This window comes from Procambarus clarkii, chromosome 80 (genome assembly GCF_040958095.1).
Source record: "Procambarus clarkii isolate CNS0578487 chromosome 80, FALCON_Pclarkii_2.0, whole genome shotgun sequence".
Taxonomy (NCBI): Eukaryota; Metazoa; Arthropoda; class Malacostraca; order Decapoda; family Cambaridae; genus Procambarus; species Procambarus clarkii.
This window is the reverse complement of record NC_091229.1, coordinates 6,781,315-6,800,688: the sequence shown is the minus strand read 5'-3', so window position 1 is coordinate 6,800,688 and position 19,374 is coordinate 6,781,315. Positions and strand designations below refer to the sequence as shown.

Below are 19,374 nucleotides of genomic sequence, written 5' to 3'. Positions count from 1 at the left end.
TGTTGTGTTGAACCCGCCGAGGACGTCCTTTGGGGGAACGCTGATGTTGTTTTCGCGGAGGGCATCTATTTCCGTGCTTCACACGGAAATGGATGAAGAAGGGCGGGTCTTGTTTGTTCGGGCTGAGTATTTGGGGGTTGTGATTCCGTTATTGACGGTGTACGCCCCTTCTGGGGTGGCATATCATCAGGACCGGGAGCTGTTTTTTCGGGAGGGGCTTTTGCCATACCTGCGGCATGATTCATGGGATTTGATCTTTGGGGGGATTTTAATTGTGTTACGTGTGTGAGGGATTGCTCTAGTGCTCACCCTCGGAATGTTTCGGCCGCTTTAATTGAGGTTTTGCGTGCGTGCGGGTTTCGCGATGCGGCTGTTTTGTGTGGCGGCTCGTTGGAGTATACCTTCGCTGCGCATGGGGCGAGTTCTAGGTTGGTTAGGTTCTATGTTTCTGGTGGGGAGTGTTCGGTTTTTGATTTTCGCACGGTCCCTGTGGCTTTCTCGGAACATTGTTTGGTGGTTGTCTGGAGTCAGGTGCGGGTGGGGCCTGGGTGGTGGAAACTAAATTGTCGGTTATTGCGTTGTCCACGTATTTGTGTGCAGTTTCGGGCCTGGTGGGTTGGCATCGTTGCCCGGAAGGCTGATTTCTCCTCTTTGTTCGTTTAGTGGGAGTGGTGTAAGGTGGAGTGTCGGAGTTTTTTTGGGATTGTTGCTAAGCGGGAGGCTGCCGGGAGGTTTGGTCTGCTGCGGTTACTTCAGGCGCGTTTGTCTTCTTTATATGTGCAGTTGAATGCTGGGGTTGACTGCTTTAGTGAAATTGCTGAGTGTAAGGAGCGTATTTGTGATTTGCGTGCTTTGCGTGCGGTGTTGGCTGACGGTGTTTGCGTGCGTGCTCGTGTAGCTGAGCGGGTGGATGGGGAGAGGCTCTCTCCCTTTCTTTTAGGGAGGGAGACCTACCTTACCTTACCTTGAGGTGCTTCCGGGGCTTAGCGTCCCCGTGGCCCGGTCGTCGACCAGGCCTCCTGGTTGCCGGACTGATCAACCAGGCTGTTGGACGCGACTGCTCGCAGCCTGACGTATGAGTCACAGCTTGGTTGATCAGGTATCCTTTGGAGGTGCTTATCCAGTTCTCTCTTGAACACTGCTACTGTCTGAGAAGGCTGCTAGGGGTTCTCAAGGGTCTTCGGCGGCCTGATGGGTCTGTGACTTCTAGCACGGAGGGTGTTCTGCTTACCGCGCGGCAGGAGTTGGAGGCACTCTATGGGGAGGTGCGTGGGGATAGTGTGCTCACGGGTTCCTTTTTGGACAGGTGCTTCCCCGGTTTGTCACGCTCGGAGTGTGACCGGTTGGTGCAGGATGTTTCCACAGTGGAGCTCCTGGAGGTGGTTTGGTCGTTTCGTTCTGGGAGAGTGCCGGGTGCGGATGGCCTGCCCATTGATTTCTACCTTACCTTTTGGGATGTGTTGGGGGAGGTGCTTTTGGAAGTGGTGCAGGCGTGTTTGCGTTTGGGTGCTCTGCCTGATTCCTTTTGTAACGGGATCGTGCGGCTGCTCCCAAAGCCGGGCGATTTGCATTTGTTTTCCAATTGGAGGCCTATTACGCTCCTAAATGTTGATTATAAAATTCTTTCTAAGGTTTTAGCGCGTCGATGTCAGGGTGTCGTTGCGTCACTGGTCTCTATGGAACAATTTTGTGGTGTGCCTGGCCGTGCCCTGATGCATTGCAATGCCTTACTTCGTGATGGGCTTCTCTATGCGTCCGATTATCGGCTTTCGGCGGCTATGATCAGCTGGACTGGTCCAAGGCCTTCGATCGGGTGTCTTTAGAGTTTGTTTTTAGTGCTATGGAGAGGCTTGGTTTTCCGGTGGTGTTTGTGGGGTGGGTCCGTTTGTTGTATGTCCGGAGTCGCAGTCGCGTTTGTGTGAATGGGTTTTTCAGTTCATTTTTTCCTATTTGCCGTTCCGTTCGTCAGGGGTGTCCCATGTCCATGCTTTTGTATGTGATGTTTCAGGAACCTCTTTTCCGGGCGGTGAAAGCGTGTTCCTTGATTGTGCCTCCTTGTCTGCCATCCGGTCACCGGCTACCCGTTTGCGGGTATGCTGACGACACCGTTCTTTTTGTAGCTTCGGAGGGTTCTGTTGGGACTGTCCAGGACGTTCTCCTGTGGTTTGAGTCCGCTATGGGGGCAGTTCTTAATCGAGCGAAGTCGGGGTTGATGGGGATCAGTGAGTGGGCCTCCGCCTGGTGTGGGATAGGTCGTGGTTTCCGGTGGTCTCCTCGATTCGGGTTCTTGGGGTTACTTGGTTTGCCTCCTATGACCACTCCTTGGAGTGGAATTGGGGTGCTGTCTCTCGGTCGGTTGGTGTTGCGGTTGGCCTTTTGTCGCGTCGTCCTTTGACGATTTATCAGAGGGGACTGCTTGTTGCGTGTAAGGTCTTGTCGCGTGTCTGGTTTGTAGCTCGATGTTTCCCGTTGGATCGTCGGAAGGCCTTGAGTTTGGAGAGTGTGGTGTACAGATATGTATGGTGTGGGCGTTATCAACCGGTGCGCCGTTCGACGTTGGTGTTAGGGGTGAGAGAGGGGGGTGTTGGCATTCCTGACGTCTTCACGAAGGCCAAGGCCCTCGTCTGGGTCTCGTTGCGTCAGGGGTTGGTTCTCGGTGGGGGGTTGAATACGCTGGGTGTTTTTTTCTGCTCGCTTCGCTTCAGTTTTTTGGTTGATTTGGGGGGTTTGTCAGGAGGTGGCCTTGTTTACCCCCCTGTTTATTCTTGGGCCGTGGGGATTCTTCGGGAGCTCTGCCACCATCCTGGGTTTCTGTCCTTCTCGTGCAAGGCTGTGTATGGGGTGTTGTTGCCCCGGGTGCGGCCTCGAGTGGAGGGCTTATTCCCGTGTTGGGGTTGGGGTGGTATCTGGTCCTGTTTGGGGGCACGGTTCTTGGCGCCTCAGCAGCGTGAATTGCTGTTTCGGGTTCTGCATTTGTCGCTGGCGACAAATGAGCGGTTGTGTATGCTTGGCTTGCATGATTTTGGGGCGTGTGTTCATTGTGGTTTAAGTGAATCGCAGGTGCATGTATTTTATTTTTGTGTCCGGTTACAGGGGTTGGTGGACTGGTTTCGGGATGTCCTGGAGGTGTTTTGTGGTCCGGGTGGGTTGTCGGGGTGATGTTTTGCAGTTTTTGTTTTTGTATTTTCCGGCTTATTCGCAGCGGGTGCGTAATACATTATGTGTTTTGGTTGCTGATTATGTGTTTTGTGTGTGGGTTGGGAGGCGGGAGGGTTTTGGGGTTGCCCGAATTTTAGGATTTTTGCGGGGGCGCATGCGGTTTATCTGGTGGTGGTTGCAGCGCGCTTTTCCAGAGGAGTTTGGTCGGTGGTTCACAGATGCCTATGTTCGTAGGGTTGCCTTTGGGTCGGTAGGTGCCTTGGTGGGAAGGTGATGTTCTCGTCTTGGGTGGGGTTGGGGTGTCGATGTGGGTTTAGAGGGGTTGAGGGGTTTTCGGGGTTTGCTTTGCTATGCGCTCCCTTTTCGCTTCTTTGGGTGTCCTTGGCGGGGGTTGCATGTGATTGTGTGTCTCCCCCCTTGAGATGCTGCTGCTCCTGTGTGTGTGTGTGTGGTGTGTTTCCGTACCTCCGGGTGCCGGTTGTGTCCGTATGCGTTTGAGCGTGTGGTTTTGAGGGAGGTTTTGGCTCCTGCGTGGGCCTGGGTTTTGTGCTGTACTGCTTTCTACTGTTCTTTTTGTGGCCGTGTTTCGCTTTGGCCTGCGACCCATTATTTTGCGTGCTTGGGTGCTGTGTGGTGTGCCGTGGTGGTGTGGGTGGTATGAGTGTGTTTGTCTTGTTGTTTAGGGTGTTTAGTGTGTGTGCACATAATTTCTTCTCAATTAGTGTATGTCATTTTCCTGGGTAGTGCGTGTATGGTCCTATGCTCCTTTGTTATTCTGTGTGTGTGGTAGGGGTGGTTTTGTGCACGTGATTCTATATCCACGTCTGTGTATGTTTTATGTTATTGGTTCCAGGTGTGTTTAAATGTTATTTATGTACTCTATTGTTTTCTTTATTTTTCATGTAATTTTCTTTGCCATGTTCTGTATTGCTATGTAGATATGAACTGTTTTGCCTATTGTTTCCATGTACTGTTTTAGCACTTAATTCCCTGCACTGTTTAGCCCATTGCTTCAATGCGTTTTTATTTTGTTCAGCGCTTGTGTTTGTTTTGCGGTTACTGTTATAGTTTAGTGTACAGACTGTTTATTCCTGTGAACTGTTCCTTCATTGGTATACTTGATGTGTACAGGTTTTCGTTGGTTTGTGTGTTCTTGTATTTGTGTAATTTATAAAAATTCAAAAAAAACACCATCGTCTCACACTCACCACCACCACCATCGTCTCACACTCACAACCACCACCACCACCATCGTCTCACACTCACAACCACCACTGGCCGGTTTTATTAATGTGAGTACTCATAAATTTATCTCTGTATTTTGTTGTTGCGCTTAAGTTTCTTGTGCTGATTATACAGCGACCTTCCGACTTGACGCTGTCTCATTAGCACCTGTACAGGTGAGTGAAGCATAGTCAAAGAATGTACATGTAAGGGACGGTTACAGTACATCTGGGGGATTACTGTAATTTGGTCTCTCTTTGTGTATGTGTTACACGTTTATACACATTTAGTCAGGTTGTACTTTTCTTTTGAGTTGCGGTTCGGTTCAATATTATACCTTTCTGGTTATAGATTTCCATGTGTATGGTTTGTTATCATTTCGGAAGAAACCAGTTAATCCAGAGACGTAAAAGGTGATCTGTTGTGATACCCTGATTTATTGACTACTGTGTTTATTGATAATTCTCTTTGTGATTAATAATGCCAGTGTGTTGTGTTGTGATTTTGTGCTGTGTTATTGATTAAGCACTGTGAAGAGTAGCCTAGTGTTACCATGTTCTGTTCTGTCTGCGTGATGAGAATTTATGTGATCTATAATAGTTAATTGAAGAGTCAGTGAAGTTAATTAGTTATTGTGACTAGCTGTCAATTGAGGCAGTGTAATTAACGTAATCAAGTGAAGTGACATAGTCTTGGTTGGCAAGATATCTTAAGTTACAGCGTTGAGTCAGCGTAAATTGTTCTTGATTAATTGATTAATTATCTGTCCGCTTGACAGTCATTCATGGAATTTCCCAATGATTGTTTAAATGTCTTTGTGGCAGAGTAATTACTGTGGAACAATTATTGCTTTGGTTGTTAGACTAAGTGACAGATTGTAATTAATGTAAATTACTTTTGGGTGTTGATCGTCTGGATGTAATTAAATAATGTAATCAACTAAATTGTTGTTTTATTAAAACATTTTATTGTTTGTTTGATAGAACGATAAAGTAATTACTGCTGCTTTTATTGCCGTCCTTAGAGACGTGTGTTATTAACGTAATTTGAGAGTGTTACAGGAGACTCAGTGACCAGTGTTCTGATCACCATGGGGGGGGGGGGGGTTTATACAATGAAACTTGGGTTATTATAACCAACCTGATACTTGTTTACCGTCGAACAGAGACCCCAACCACTCCCTGACAGCCACTCCCTGACAGAACAAACAGCCGACCTCGGTAGACACACTCGCGCTACCACCGATTGATCAGCAATGGACACTGGAGAGTTTGCAATTCTTTGGAAGATCACCATAGTATGCGTCTGGTTCTGGGAGAGTGGTTCAGCGGCACCTCTGTTTCGGGGGATATGGCTCACACTTATATTCCTCCTCCGGTGCGATGTTCTCTCACTAACGTTTCTCACACAAACGTTGCAGTTCTCCCACACAAACGTTGCAGTTCTCCCACACAAATGTTGTAGTTTTCGCACACAAATGTTGCAGTTCTCCCACACAAATGTTGCAGTTCTCCCACACAAATGTTGCAGTTCTCACACACAAATGTTGCAGTTCTCACACACAAATGTTGCAGTTCTCCCACACAAATGTTGCAGTTCTCACACACAAATGTTGCAGTTCTCACACACAAATGTTGCAGTTCTCACACACAAGTGTTGCAGTTCTCCCACATAAACGTTGCAGTTCTCCCACATAAACGTTGCAGTTCTCCCACATAAACGTTGCAGTTCTCCCACATAAACGTTGCAGTTCTCCCACACAATCGTGAATCCATCATCATCATGACATAATAAATGTTTTCCTAATAAAACATAATTAAATGTATTCACAGAAAATAATCTCCACCCAACATCTCTCTTAACACTACGGCATCGCCGTGAGATGGGTCCTCCCCCATCCTGGACGGGTCCACCTGGGAACATGTCTTGACAAGTCCCTGGGGCCTCCCTTCGTCACTGGGGCTGCTGCCCCTCAGTCGCTCACCAGACAAGGGAGAGTGAGGGTGCGCAGCTATCGCCTCCAACATGTCCACTCAATTTAAATTTCCTATTTCAGCTCAATAAAATTTCTACCCTATATATTCATATGTTCATTATGATCGTTGGACACACGATCAAACACTGTTAGCTAATCTAACAAACTATTAAACAAGCCTACTACAAGGATCTATGACCTAGGGGCATGCTCAGGCCCTGGTCCTCAACAATGGCGCTCACACAGGCCGCCCAGAAAATCACTGTAGGACTGCTTCACAAGGCTTCTTCAAGTCCTGACTTGAGCACACTGAGTCGCCCAGTAGGCTCCACAACAGAAGGCCTGCTTGTTTACTTCCTTTTGAGGAAGCAACACAATTAGAGTTCTACAAAGGCATGACAGACACACACTTTCAGGTCGCCTCTAATTTGTCAAAATTACAGAGAAATGGTGCACTATGTCCCTCAATAGTTTCCTCACACTTGGAAACAAGCAGCCTTTGCTCCACCACTAACACAGGGAACTATATTCTTCCTTCTTCCAGGAGAATCAACAAAGTACAACCACCTCTGACGACTGCCATAACTCAAGTGAGGTCACGACCTACTGCTTGCATCACTTCTTCCCACCAAAGTATCAACATCTCATTTCATGTCACTTATTTCAATGCACATCCTCTGCTCATATTTTAAAATTAATCACTGACGATTATTATTTATTAATATATACATCTTTCCTCTGACCTCTCAATCAGGTCCGGAAGGCAGAATAACTCTCACTGGGGTGGCCTCGCTCCACCCAGTCTACATTGCGTCATAACACCAGTCTTGCTGTGTTTGCTTTGTTGTTAATTGTTTTGATTTGTGTCTTGAGTCAAAGTGAGCATCTTTTTGTTCAGTCTACTTCATTTTACCAGCCAAAAGCATTACAAACAGGATTCCGTACTGTACTGCTACTTGAATAGCTGTCATTAGTAGTTACCTAGGACAATTAACGTAACGTTAAATGGTTGTGCTTTGTATTAGTATTAAGTCCTATAATAAATTGTTATTGTTAATGAAAGAAGTGTCTTTATGTCAATAGCGTTCAACAATATTTACCACCATACCTATGCTGCAACAAACTAGGCTATTTCTTGCATTTAATGAAGGTCTGTTTCTAGACTCGAACTTCATTCATAACCACACACCAAATATAATTTTGGTGTGAGATTCCAATAGTTACCCTTAACATTGCCCTAGAAATTGAGGAGCTAAGCGACCTAGTGGATAGGTTTCCCAAGGAAGTGGACATCGACGGTTGCTCTTGTCATTTTATTTTTCTGTTTTAAAGTAAAATGTTCATGTCTAACACTCAACGTGTTGGCTTGTGCAAGCCTATCTGTCTGACCATCACTAGTGAATTAGTGCAAAAAATAAGAAAATCTCAAATTATTACGAGGATCTAAAAATTTACACCTAAAGTCATGGAAAAGATGATCTATTTCTCAAGAGTCCTCCCTAAGTTCAAAAAATGACGGTTTACACCCATTATGCTCCAATATTCAAATATTAAAGTTGCTTTTGGAAATACTTGCATAACTAGAATTATGGCATACACATGAATAGACCCTCTCCACCTCTCTTTCTTTTTTAAACTAAGGCTAGGGGTTCATAATGGCTGTCACATGACGTTCCTAGTGAAACTTCATGCAAGAGCTGTTATCATAATCTAAGCTCATCTGAAGTCTGCTTCTAGAAACTCATTTATTTCAAGAGAACATATTTTTAATCTATTACATAGGGAGCTATCATATAAAGAACCTGGTGAAACTGCAAGCAAGAGCTGTAATCCTTCATCAGCTATGTTGAAACCTACTCCTAGAGGCCCTTTAATTTCATGAGCCTAGTTATATGCTTTACTAGGAGAAGCCTTTATTCGTTAACAACATTAGGTAACACTCATATAAGGAACAGGCTGAGCTTGTAGCCAACTGTGTGCCAGAGTTATGTGATCAGTTGACCTGGTCTCCCGTGTATCAACCTGTTGAGCGAACAAATCCCAGATGCGAGTCGTTCTAGGAATGAATGATCACTGACGGAGTGATGTTCTCGAGAAAGGCACCGCCAGCATGAGAATTGAAGGTTGAGCGCCTAGTGCTACAGGTGGCAACTACTGGTAGTCCACAGAGTTGGGCCAGGTGCGAAACTTTTTGGATGTTGGCCTTTTACATAAAAATAAGACCACCAACGTCACGACGGTGTTGCAGGCTCAGATGTTCAGACCGTTCCCGCCAGACTTGGTCAAGACTAGAGATGAGCCTTTCTGCACGGCTCGCCACTTTGTCCAATAGTCTGATGAATGGTGGGGAGCTGACTACTCAGGAAAGGGGTGCGATGATGTACTGCTTGTTAGATGAGAGCGAAATTGTGCTTCATGTAAGATTTTGCAGCTGTCAAATCACCTTCTTTCACACCTTCATGTAAGGCTGTAAGTGTCCTGGCTGACGTTTGGGCTAAGTTAAGCACGTTAATCTTCATTATCTCTGAACAGTCAAACTTCACTCCAGTCAATTTTATCTGTCAACACTAGGGATTTGCCATCCATTTGAAAGCCTGTCCGATTTGCAATGTACAATCTAGTTATCATCATCGTTTGTGTTTTCTCAGCCGCAAATGTGACCTGTTATCTCCTACCCCAGGTAGAAATCAATGAAAGTTGATGATTGATGAGTCTGGCAATTTCTTCTTTTCTGTTTGTAAAGTTTAGAGTGCAATCATTAGCATAGGCTTGAGTTTGAGGAATGAGATGAAATAGATTGTTGAAATAGACATTCCACAGCAGAGGGCCAAGCACACTACCCTGTGGATCGCTGGCACCAATTCAGTGACTTTTGGATTCTGCTCCATTGAGGACTACTGTTAGGGTCTGTTGTCGAAGGTAGTCTTTTATTAACTCTAAGACGGAGCCTGAGATACCTAGTGCTTGAAGCTTCATTACTAATCCAGAGTGCCAGACCCAATCAAAGGCTTCTGCTATGTCTAGAGCAACAACACTGATGATTTTGGACTCATTCTGTGACTGATGCCACTTAGTGGAAAGATTTAGCAAGAGATCCGAAGCAGGTCGGCCTTTTCTAAAACCATACTGTCGATCACATATTAGCCGATGATGATAAAAAAAAATATAATGACCAAATCCACAAGGGCCGTGATGAGGGTTCGAACCTACGTCGAATCATCAGGGCCCTTGTGAATTTGTTCATTTAGTGCATCACGTTATTGTGATTTCTGTTTGTAAAGTGATATAATTTGCTCAGTAATTAATGATTCTTGGATTTTACCAGTAATGAAGAGAAGTGAGAATGGACTTTAGTTACCAACCACTGTGCGGCTCTTCTGGACCACTGGACTGCCTTCTTCCGTACTGGAACAACAACTGCCTTCTTCCATAAGGAGGGCTAAATTCCTTCACCTAAATTCCTTGGAATGACCTTATCTGGCTCCAAAGCTTGGCCTGTGTCTAGCCTTTTAAGGAAATGGAGAACTTCAGCCTGCTGTATAACTACTTCAGTCATCCTAGACACAGTGCTTAGAGCAAGATGTGGAGGCTGACATTCAGGATCAGGAACTTGCAGCTTGGCAACAAAGTGGTTTGCCAAGATGCAATATCTACACCAAAGCTAATCAGTAGGCTTGGTCACATTCTGCCGGTGAGGGATATGCCAATGCTTGAGGTCTAGTATAGGAATGTACTGAGAGGGTATGCCAATGCTTGAGGTCTAGTATAGGAATGTACTGAGAGGGTATGCCAATGCTTGAGGGCTAGTATAGGCATATACTGAGAGGGGTTCTGTCTCTTTCTCTCTCTCTCTCTCTCTCTCTCTCTCTCTCTCTCTCTCTCTCTCTCTCTCTCTCTCTCTCTCTCTCTCTCCCTCTCTCTCTCTCTCTCTCTCTCTCTCTCTCTCTCTCTCTCTCTCTCTCTCTCTCTCTCTCTCTCTCTCTCTCTCTCTCTCTCTCTCTCTCTCTCTCCTCTCTCTCTCTCTCTCTCCCTCTCTCTCTCTCTCTCTCTCTCTCCCTCTCTCTCTCTCTCTCTCTCTCCCTCTCTCTCTCTCTCTCTCTCTCTCTCTCTCTCTCTCTCTCTCTCTCTCTCTCTCTCTCTCTCTCTCTCTCTCTCTCTCTCTCTCTCTCTCTCTCTTTCTCTCTCTCTCTCTCTCTATTTCTCTCTCTTTCTCTCTCTCTCTCTGTCTCCTTCCTTCCTCTCTCTCTCTCTCTTCTCTCTCTCTCTCTCAAAAGTGAATTTCTGATAGTACAACAAAATAATTATTATGAGTCTATAGCCAACTGAACCTTATGAACCTCATATAATATCATGATAAAAGTTCGAATGAAGAGACGAAGTTGCACAGTAATTGAGTTTTCCCTGGAGTGCCTGGTATCAGGCGCCCTTCACGCAGTGCGCAACAATGACGGAGTGCGTGACCAGCTGAGTCATTGTTGTGTATATTGGTGATGAGATAGGCAGCATGTGCTGATCTCTCTGGGCAGCTCCCTCGCTCATTCTTGGCCAGACACAGATACGGAAAGGACCGGTAAGCACGCTACTGCCGTCGTCAGTATTCGGTCTCTCTCACTGTTATAATATTATGAAGAAATATTGTGACCATTGTAAGAGTCGGTCTCAGGGTAGAGACGATGGGTTAGTTATATTTTACACATTGTTTTTCAATCATATTACAGCGTCGTGGACTTATGCTCTTGGGCTGCAATCTGTCTTACTTAACCACGACCTCATATCTCACCTCTAGATAAATGTTTTGGAGCGACGCTGGGAATGTGACGCAACATTCGATAGTGACTCCCAGATTCTTGCCTTACTGGTCACATTTATCACTAAAGCGTTGGTTCAACTCCCCGCATTACTCCTAATAATTTTCTCCCGGCTATATCACGTCATTGATATGCATTGGCATATCCCTCACTGGCAGAATGTGATCTAGCTTACTGATTAGCTTTGGTTTGGAAATTGCTGCCGGACGGCAGTCGAGGCCAAAAACAAGGCCTAGAGTAAATTTAAGACATCCCTCGGCTCATAACAGAAACATTCATAAACAATTTTGTCGTATTATCAAAGAAGTTCAGTGGGTATATCCAGATGGAAATCTGAAACCCGAAGAAAGCTTGTATCTTGAAGGGTTAGATCCAAGGTCTGGTGGTCCCTGGTGAAAGATCGGCATAATTATTCATCTGAGGACACAATCCCAGATCTAAACCTGGAACGATGGAACCAATGATCAGGGAAAGGCTGATCTACTGGCAAACCACTTTGTTGCCAAGATGCAAGTTCCTGATCCTGAATGTCAATCTTCCCTTTTATCATATCATGTCATATCTGAATGTCATATCTTCCCTATTATCTTAGCATCATCAGCAAACATGTTCATGTAATTCTGTATTCCCACTAGTAGATCGTTTATGTAAACAATGTACATTACCGGTGCAAGAACTGAACTCTGTGGTACTCCACTCATGACATTCCTCCAATCCGATACCTTGCCTCTGATTACGTCCCTCATTTTTCTGTCAGTTAGGAAACTTTTCATCCATGTTAGTATCTTACCTGTCACCCCTCCAATATGTTCCAGTTTCCAGAACAACCTCTTATGGGGAACTCTGTCGAAAGCCTTTTTTAGGTCCAGATAGATGCAGTCAACCCAACAATCTCTTTCCTGTAAAATCTCTGTGGCTCGATCATAAAAACTGAGTAAGTTCGTTACACAGGATCTTCAGATCGAAAATCATACTGTCTGTCTGATATTATATCGTTTTCCTCCAGGTATTCTACCCATTTAGTTTTAATTATTTTTTCCAATATTTTGACTATTACACTTGCCAATGATAAAGGTCTATAATTAAGGGGGTCTTCCCTGCTTCCACTTTTCTAGACTGGAACTATGTTAGCCTTTTTCCACACATCAGCTACAACTCCTGTACACAGGGATGCCTGAAAAATCTGTTGAAGTGGAATGCTGAGCTCAGGTGCACATTCTCTCAGAACCCATGGTGAAACGCCATTTGGACCAACTGCCTTGTTCTTACTTAGCTCCTTGAGCATTTTTTCCACTTCGTCTCTAGTCACCTCTATGTGCTCTATGTTGTTCTCTGGAATTCTTATTGTGTCTGGTTCCCTAAAGATTTCATTTTGTTCAAACACACTTTGGAACTTTTCGTTTAGTGTTTCACACATTTCCTTTTCATTTTCTGTTAATCTATTTCCCATTTTCAACCTCTGAATATTATCCTTTACCTACAATTTGCTGTTTATGAATTTATAGAATAAACATGGTTCTGTTTTACATTTGTCTGCAATCCCTTTTTCCAAATTTCTTTCTGCCTCTCTCCTCACTGCTGTGTAGTTGTTTCTCGCATCTTTGTATCGTTGGTATATTTGGGGGTTTGGCCTCTTCCTGTATAGATTCCATTTTTGTGTCTTTTGGTCTCTGGCGTTCTCGCAATTTCTATTGAACCAATCCTGTTTCCTAGTTCTGATCTCTGTTTTGGTATAATTTTTGTTGTGCCTTTATCATATATTTCACAAAACTTGGCATACATCTCATTCACTTCCTTGCCTAGCAACAAGTCTGTCCAATTATACTCACTAAAAAAAAATCTAAGGTCGCCATAATGTCCTCTCCTGAAGTCAGGTTTTTCAACTGCTTCAACCTCCTTATTTTCTTCCAGATTATAGTGCATTGCATACTTTATTCCCAAAAAGACATGGTCACTTTTACCCAAGAGAGGAAGGTACTGAATGTCAAATATCTCTTTCTCCTTCCTGGTAAATATCAAATCTAGCATGGAGGGAACGTCCCCTTCCCTCATCCTCGTTGCTTGTTTAACATGTTGATACAAGAATGTTTCCAGGATGAGGTCTACAAATCTACAGGTCCAAAAATCTTCTGGTTTAGCTTCATATGCTTCCCAGTCTATGGATTTCAAGTTGAAGTCACAGACTATCAACAGTCGTTACCTATCGTTATCCGCTCTCACTATAATCTCTCTCATTGTTGTTATAAGACCTTCTCATTTACTATCTAGCTCCTCCTTTGAACATGTGCTGCTTGGTGGTGGACCATATGCATTTATGATCATTAGTTATCATCTTCATGGCAGATCTTTAGTGCTATTATGTCACCTATTTGTGGAATGGCAGTCATTATTTCCTTTACCTTTAGGTGTTCTTTCACCAGCCCAGCAACGTCACCCCCTTTCCTAATTTTTCTGTCCCGTCTCCAAATTGAGTAGCCCCTTGGGAATATGACCACATTTAAAATACCATCTTCAAGTTTTTTCTCCGTGATAGCAACAATGTCTGGTGTCTGCAGCTGTATTACATCACTTAACTCCAGTATCTTCGATCTCACTCCATCTATGTTGGTGTATGCAATCTTCAGGAACTTGTTCCCCCTCTCCTTATTCTTCACTCCCCCCCACCCCCTCTCTCTATTGATTTTGTTGGTTTGCCTTTATGTACCAATTTACTGGTCGGCCTACCCCATCACTTTGTAGAAAAAAGAATTGATTTCTTCTTCATTCCTGCTCTCATTTAAACGTTTTGCCTCGGCGAGGTTCAGTTTCAGCTTCTCTCTGTCTTCTTTTGAAAGCTCTCGTCTTAACGACCACACTTTCCCATCCTCATCACTTTGTAATTTTCTAGCATTCCTTAGTACTTCTTCCATCTGTTTGGCACCATTTAGGGTAATCCTCAAAGGTCGATCTTTCCCTTTTGCATATCTGCCTATTCTCCTGTAGTCGCACACATTCTCTATGGTTGTAAGACCTTCCAAGAGGCCAACAATTTTATCTACTACTTTTGCTTCTTCTACAGCTCTTTCTGGCCTAGATGTTGTCTCCTTTTCTTTGCAGCCAAAAATTATCAGGGACTTACTCCGATCAACTGTGTTTTGCACCAACTTCGGGTTAGATGCCAATTCTTTTCTCACTTCCAGCCTAATGTTTGTTTTATCTTGGTTGCTACAGTGTTTGGCTTCCTTTACTGCTTCTTCAATTTTTTCCTTCTCTTTGGCCACTTGTGCATAGGTGAGTTGCATATCTTTCTTGCACTGTTCTATTCCCTGTGTAACTTCCTCCATCTGTGCTGACAAAAGCTGTTTCTCCTGTTGAATTTCCTTACCTAACCTATTGTACTCATTTATGTTTAAATTTACTTTAACCTCTTCCAAAGCTATTTTTAAGAGTTTATTTTCTTCTTCCGTGGCTTTGCAATTTGTTTCCAATTGATTCTTATTCTTGCGCATGTCTTTCACTAAACCCTCAAGACATAAAACTTTGCTATTTAAATGGTCATTACTTTCTTTCAATTTACTAATTATTTCTACATGAGAGTTCACTATAGTATCTAATTTTACCAACTTGTTATGTAGACTGTTAATATCAATGCTTTCTTCATTGAATCCAGCAAAATCAAGCTCTGTTTTGTTTTTCATCTTGCCGGCGGCCATCTTGAATGTTCTTCTCTGCACTGGAAACACTAGGGCAACTTTTTCTCATCCGATTTTTCACTTCCTTTGGCACATTCCTGTTATCTCACCTATTTTTCAAAAGCACTATACCTTTATGTTCTCTGGGACACCACTCACTATCATCAACCTGTACTACAATACTTATAATTCTTGAAATATGCTGAAGCTCCTCTGATGCAAGTGTTGATCCTAGGGGTGTCACCTTTTGAATCATCACTTTTCATTGAATTCATCACATCATCATTTGAAGTTATCACTGCCTGATGTTATAATGGAAGGGGGACTCCCCTTCCAATCACTAACCCCTTTCCTCCTCACCATCTACCATACACCAACAAGAATAATCAATAAAGGTAGGCAATAACTTGTACATATTTTAGTACTAAAGATTTGGGTGAATTAGGTATAAAATATACTTTAAAGTTATATTTTTTGGAGTGTAGAATGGATTAATTCAATTTACAATATTTCTTACGAGATAATTCGCTTTAATTTACGAATTTTCGGCTTACGAACCGTCTCTGGGAACGGACTAAATTCGTAAGGTACCACTGTACAGGTTTTATATATTATAATAAACCCATTTAAAAAAAAAAATTATAAACCCATGGAACTGCCTAACCATTGAAGCTGTAAATGCCAAAACTCTTGTTAAATTATAAAATCCAGCTGGAAAAAATCCTCAGGGCAAATGGGGGATGACCATTGACAATCCGCCAGCTTTCTATCCTCGTCAAGGTGACTAGTGTGTTAATGGCCCATCAGGTAAATGGCTGGCCTTATTTTATCACAGTTTCTAGCTGAAAAGCTGTGAAGTTAATGGTGGACCATTACTTGGAAATAATTTTCTTTTCAATATCTTGCAAGTTTGTATTTTTATTTGGCCTTTCTGGCATGTATTATTATGCCCTATACATAAGATGGTATAAGGTATAATAATACATAATACCCTATACATTTGTCAGTTTCTTGGCCATTTTTGAAGTTCAAGTACAGTAGATCCTTTTACAAGGCCTCCATATCATTTTCGCTCCCCACTTTCCTTTGATCTTAGCTCCCCACTTAGATCTTTGTGTCAAGCACACAGTAGAGTATCAGACAACACATTCTAAACTGGAAATGGCTGATAGAAAACAGAAATTCAGTACAAATTAAGTGAAGTCAGAGTAGATAGATGTCACTAGTGGTGTGCCACAAGGGTCTGTACTGAGACAACTGCTGTTCTAAACCTAAAAAAAATGACCGGTATACTGGAGCGACCAGTAAAATCAGGAAATTTGCAGACTAATCAAAGATTGGGCATGTAGTAAAGACAAAAGAAGAGTCATGAACTGCAAAGACAAACTCCAGTGCTGGGTAGAAAAATTACATGTTGAGAAATGCTTGGGAAACCTTGGTAAATGCAGGGATGCTATGTACCGCATCAATAATACACTTATGGGCAGATCAAATTGTGACTGACTTGGGAGTCATGGTAAAAATTATCTAAATCCAAGATCTAAGTCCATCAGTGCACAGAATGAAGATAGCAGGTTGCTGGAATTTCTAACACCTATCACCAACAGAAGTACAAATATCATCCTTCACAGGTCTGTGTCTAGCACAGGTGATGCCCATCTTGTACAATATTTAGTTATGGTCCTTATAGTAGAGAACGGATGTAGATCATTAATAAACGTACAAAGAAGAATGACGAAAATACAGTGGAAAAATACCTGGTATGGGAGAGTTTTCCTACGGTCAATATAATATGCACTTCTTAGAGAGAGATGCAGGATAATGGGGGGGGGGGTGGAGGATATGGTCAAGGATTTCAAGCAGGTTAGGGAAACAGGGTTCTACAAATTTTGAAAAAGAGGTCACACCCACAACAATGGGTAAAAGCTGGTTATGGAAGAGTGGAATGGTCTGCTAGTTAACACTATTGAGAGGAAGTTAACAGGTGTCAAGAACAGAGTGGATAGATACTCAAGTAAGAGGGGATGGATTTAAATGGGAACTGCCTAGTATGGCCCAACAGGCCTGTTGCAATGCTCCCTAGTTCTTATGTTCTTATGTCATTAATGAAAACTGTGTACTTGTATTACTGTATATAAAAAGAGTTGCACCAAAATGGAACCTTTCAGTATTCTCAGCATTTCTCCACTTTTTTTCTAATTCAAATAGAGCAACCCTTTGTTTTGTATTTTAACCACTATTGTACAATAATTTGCCATTGATTACATGTGCTAATAGCTTTTGAGCCGAGTCTTTCATGTAGTAAATTATCAAAAGCTTCAGGTCTTAAACCATGCATCAACTGTTTCCATAAATATGTTAAGGTTTGTAAAGCAGGAATTGGTTTAGACAAAACTGTTGAGTGATGCTTTTACAAGACTGAACAGAGGGAATGGATGGACGATGTATACCCTTAGAATTCTTTCCATAAGCTTTCAGATGTGTGGTTAGGCTGATTAGTCTATAGGTAGAGATTCAGTTTATTGGCAAGTTCTTTTATGATTGTGGATTGAATTCTATTAACACCTAAAGCTCTTAACTTGCCAATGCACTTGATAATATAATATATAACATATATAATGGGGAAACAGTATCCCTTAACTCATTCTTTTTCCTGCTTCAAACACATGTGAGGGTATTGAGATGTCTGATCATTCTTGTGTGACGACCAATGATGTAACGTATGCATGCCCCTCAGTCGCTCACCAGACAAGGGAGAGTGAGGGTGCGCAGATATCGCCTCCAGCATTTCCACTCAAATTAAATTTCCTATTTCAGCTCAATAAAATTTCTACCCTATATATTCAAATGTTCATTATGATCGTTGGATACACGATCAAACACTGTTAGCTAATCTAACAAACTATTAAACAGGCTTACTGCAGGGATCTATGACCTAGGGGCATGCTCAGGCCCTGGTCCTCAACAATGGCGCTCACACAGGCCGCACACAAAATCACTGTAGGACTGCTTCACAAGGCTTCTTCAAGTCCTGACTTGAGTACACTGAGTCGCCCAGTAGGCTCCACAACAGAAGGCCTGCTTGTTTACTTCCTCTTGAAGAAGCAACACAATTAGAATTCCACAAAGGCATGACCGACACACACTTTCAGGTCGCCTCTAATTTATCAAAATTACAGAGAAATGGTGCACTATGTCCCCCAACAGTTTCCTCACACTTGGAAACAAGCAGCCTTTGCTCCACCACTAAGACAGGGAACTACATTCTTCCTTCTTCCAGGAGAATCAACAAAGTACAGCCAACTCTGACGACTGCCGTAACTCGAGTGAGGTCACGACCTCCTGCTTGCATTACTTCTTCCCACCAAAGTATCAACATCTCATTTCATGTTACTTATTTAAATGCACATCCTCTGCTCATATTTTAAAATTATTCACTGACGATTATTATTTATTAATATATACATCTTTCCGCTGACCTCTCAATCAGGTCTGGAAGGCAGAATAACTCTCACTGGGTAGCCTCGCTCCACCCAGTCTACATTGCGTCATAACACCAGTCTTGCTGTGTTTGCTTTGTTGTTAATTGTTTTGATTTGTGTCTTGAGTCTAAGTGAGCATCTTTTTGTTCAGTCTACTTCGTTTTACCAGCCAAAAGCATTACAAACAGGATTCCATACTGTACTGCTACTTGAATAGCTGTCATTAGTGGTTACTTAGGACAATTAACGTAACGTTAAATGGTTGTGCTTTGTATTAGTATTAAGTCTTATAATAAATTGTTGTTGTTAATGAAAGAAGTGTCTTTATGTCAATAGCGTTCAACAATATTTACCACCATACCTATGCTGCAACAAACTAGGCTATTTCTTGCATTTAATGAAGCTCTGTTTCTGGATTCGAACCTGATTAACAGCCACAAACACCAAATATAATTTTGGTGTGAGATTCCAATAGCATTGGAACATTGCCCTAGAAATTGAGGAGCTAAGCGACCTAGTGGATAGGTTTCCCAAGGAAGTGGACATCGACGGTTGCTCTTGTCATTTTATTTTTCTGTTTTAAAGTAAAATGTTCACGTCTAACACTCAACGTGTTGGCTTGTGCAAGCCTATCTGTCTGACCATTACTAGTGAATTAGTGCAAAAAATAAGAAAATCTCACACTATTACGAGGATCTAAAAATTTACACCTAGAGTCATTGAAATGATCTATTTCTCAAGATCTATTTCCCTTAATTCAGAATATGACGGTTTACACTCATTATGTTCCAATATTCAAATATTAAAGTGGCTTTTGGAAATACTTGCATAACTAGCATTATGGCATACACATGAATAGACCCTCTCCACCTCTCTCTCTTTCTTTTTTAAACTAAGGCTAGGGGTTCATAAAGGCTGTCACATGACGTTCCTAGTGAAACTTCATGCAAGGGCTGTTATCATAATCTAAGCTCATTTCAAGTCTGCATCTAGAAACTCATTTATTTCAAGAGAACATACTTTTAATCTATTACATAGGGAGCTATCATATAAGA

At 42.7% G+C, this 19,374-nt stretch overlaps 1 protein-coding gene across 3 annotated transcripts in view; it reads left to right on the top strand.

Moving 5' to 3' along the window:
• LOC123748539 (uncharacterized) overlaps positions 1-19,374 on the top strand; it is a 122,958-nt gene that overhangs the window by 5,656 nt on the left and 97,928 nt on the right. The window contains exon 1 of one of the 3 annotated variants that reach the window (XM_069314726.1): positions 10,776-10,928. The exons of 1 other annotated variant lie outside the window; for it this stretch is intronic. The gene's annotated coding sequence lies outside the window, so the exon portion shown is untranslated. Of the gene's footprint in view, positions 1-10,775; positions 10,929-19,374 lie in introns of those variants that run through there. One more of the 3 variants, XM_069314728.1, reaches the window with a different exon arrangement.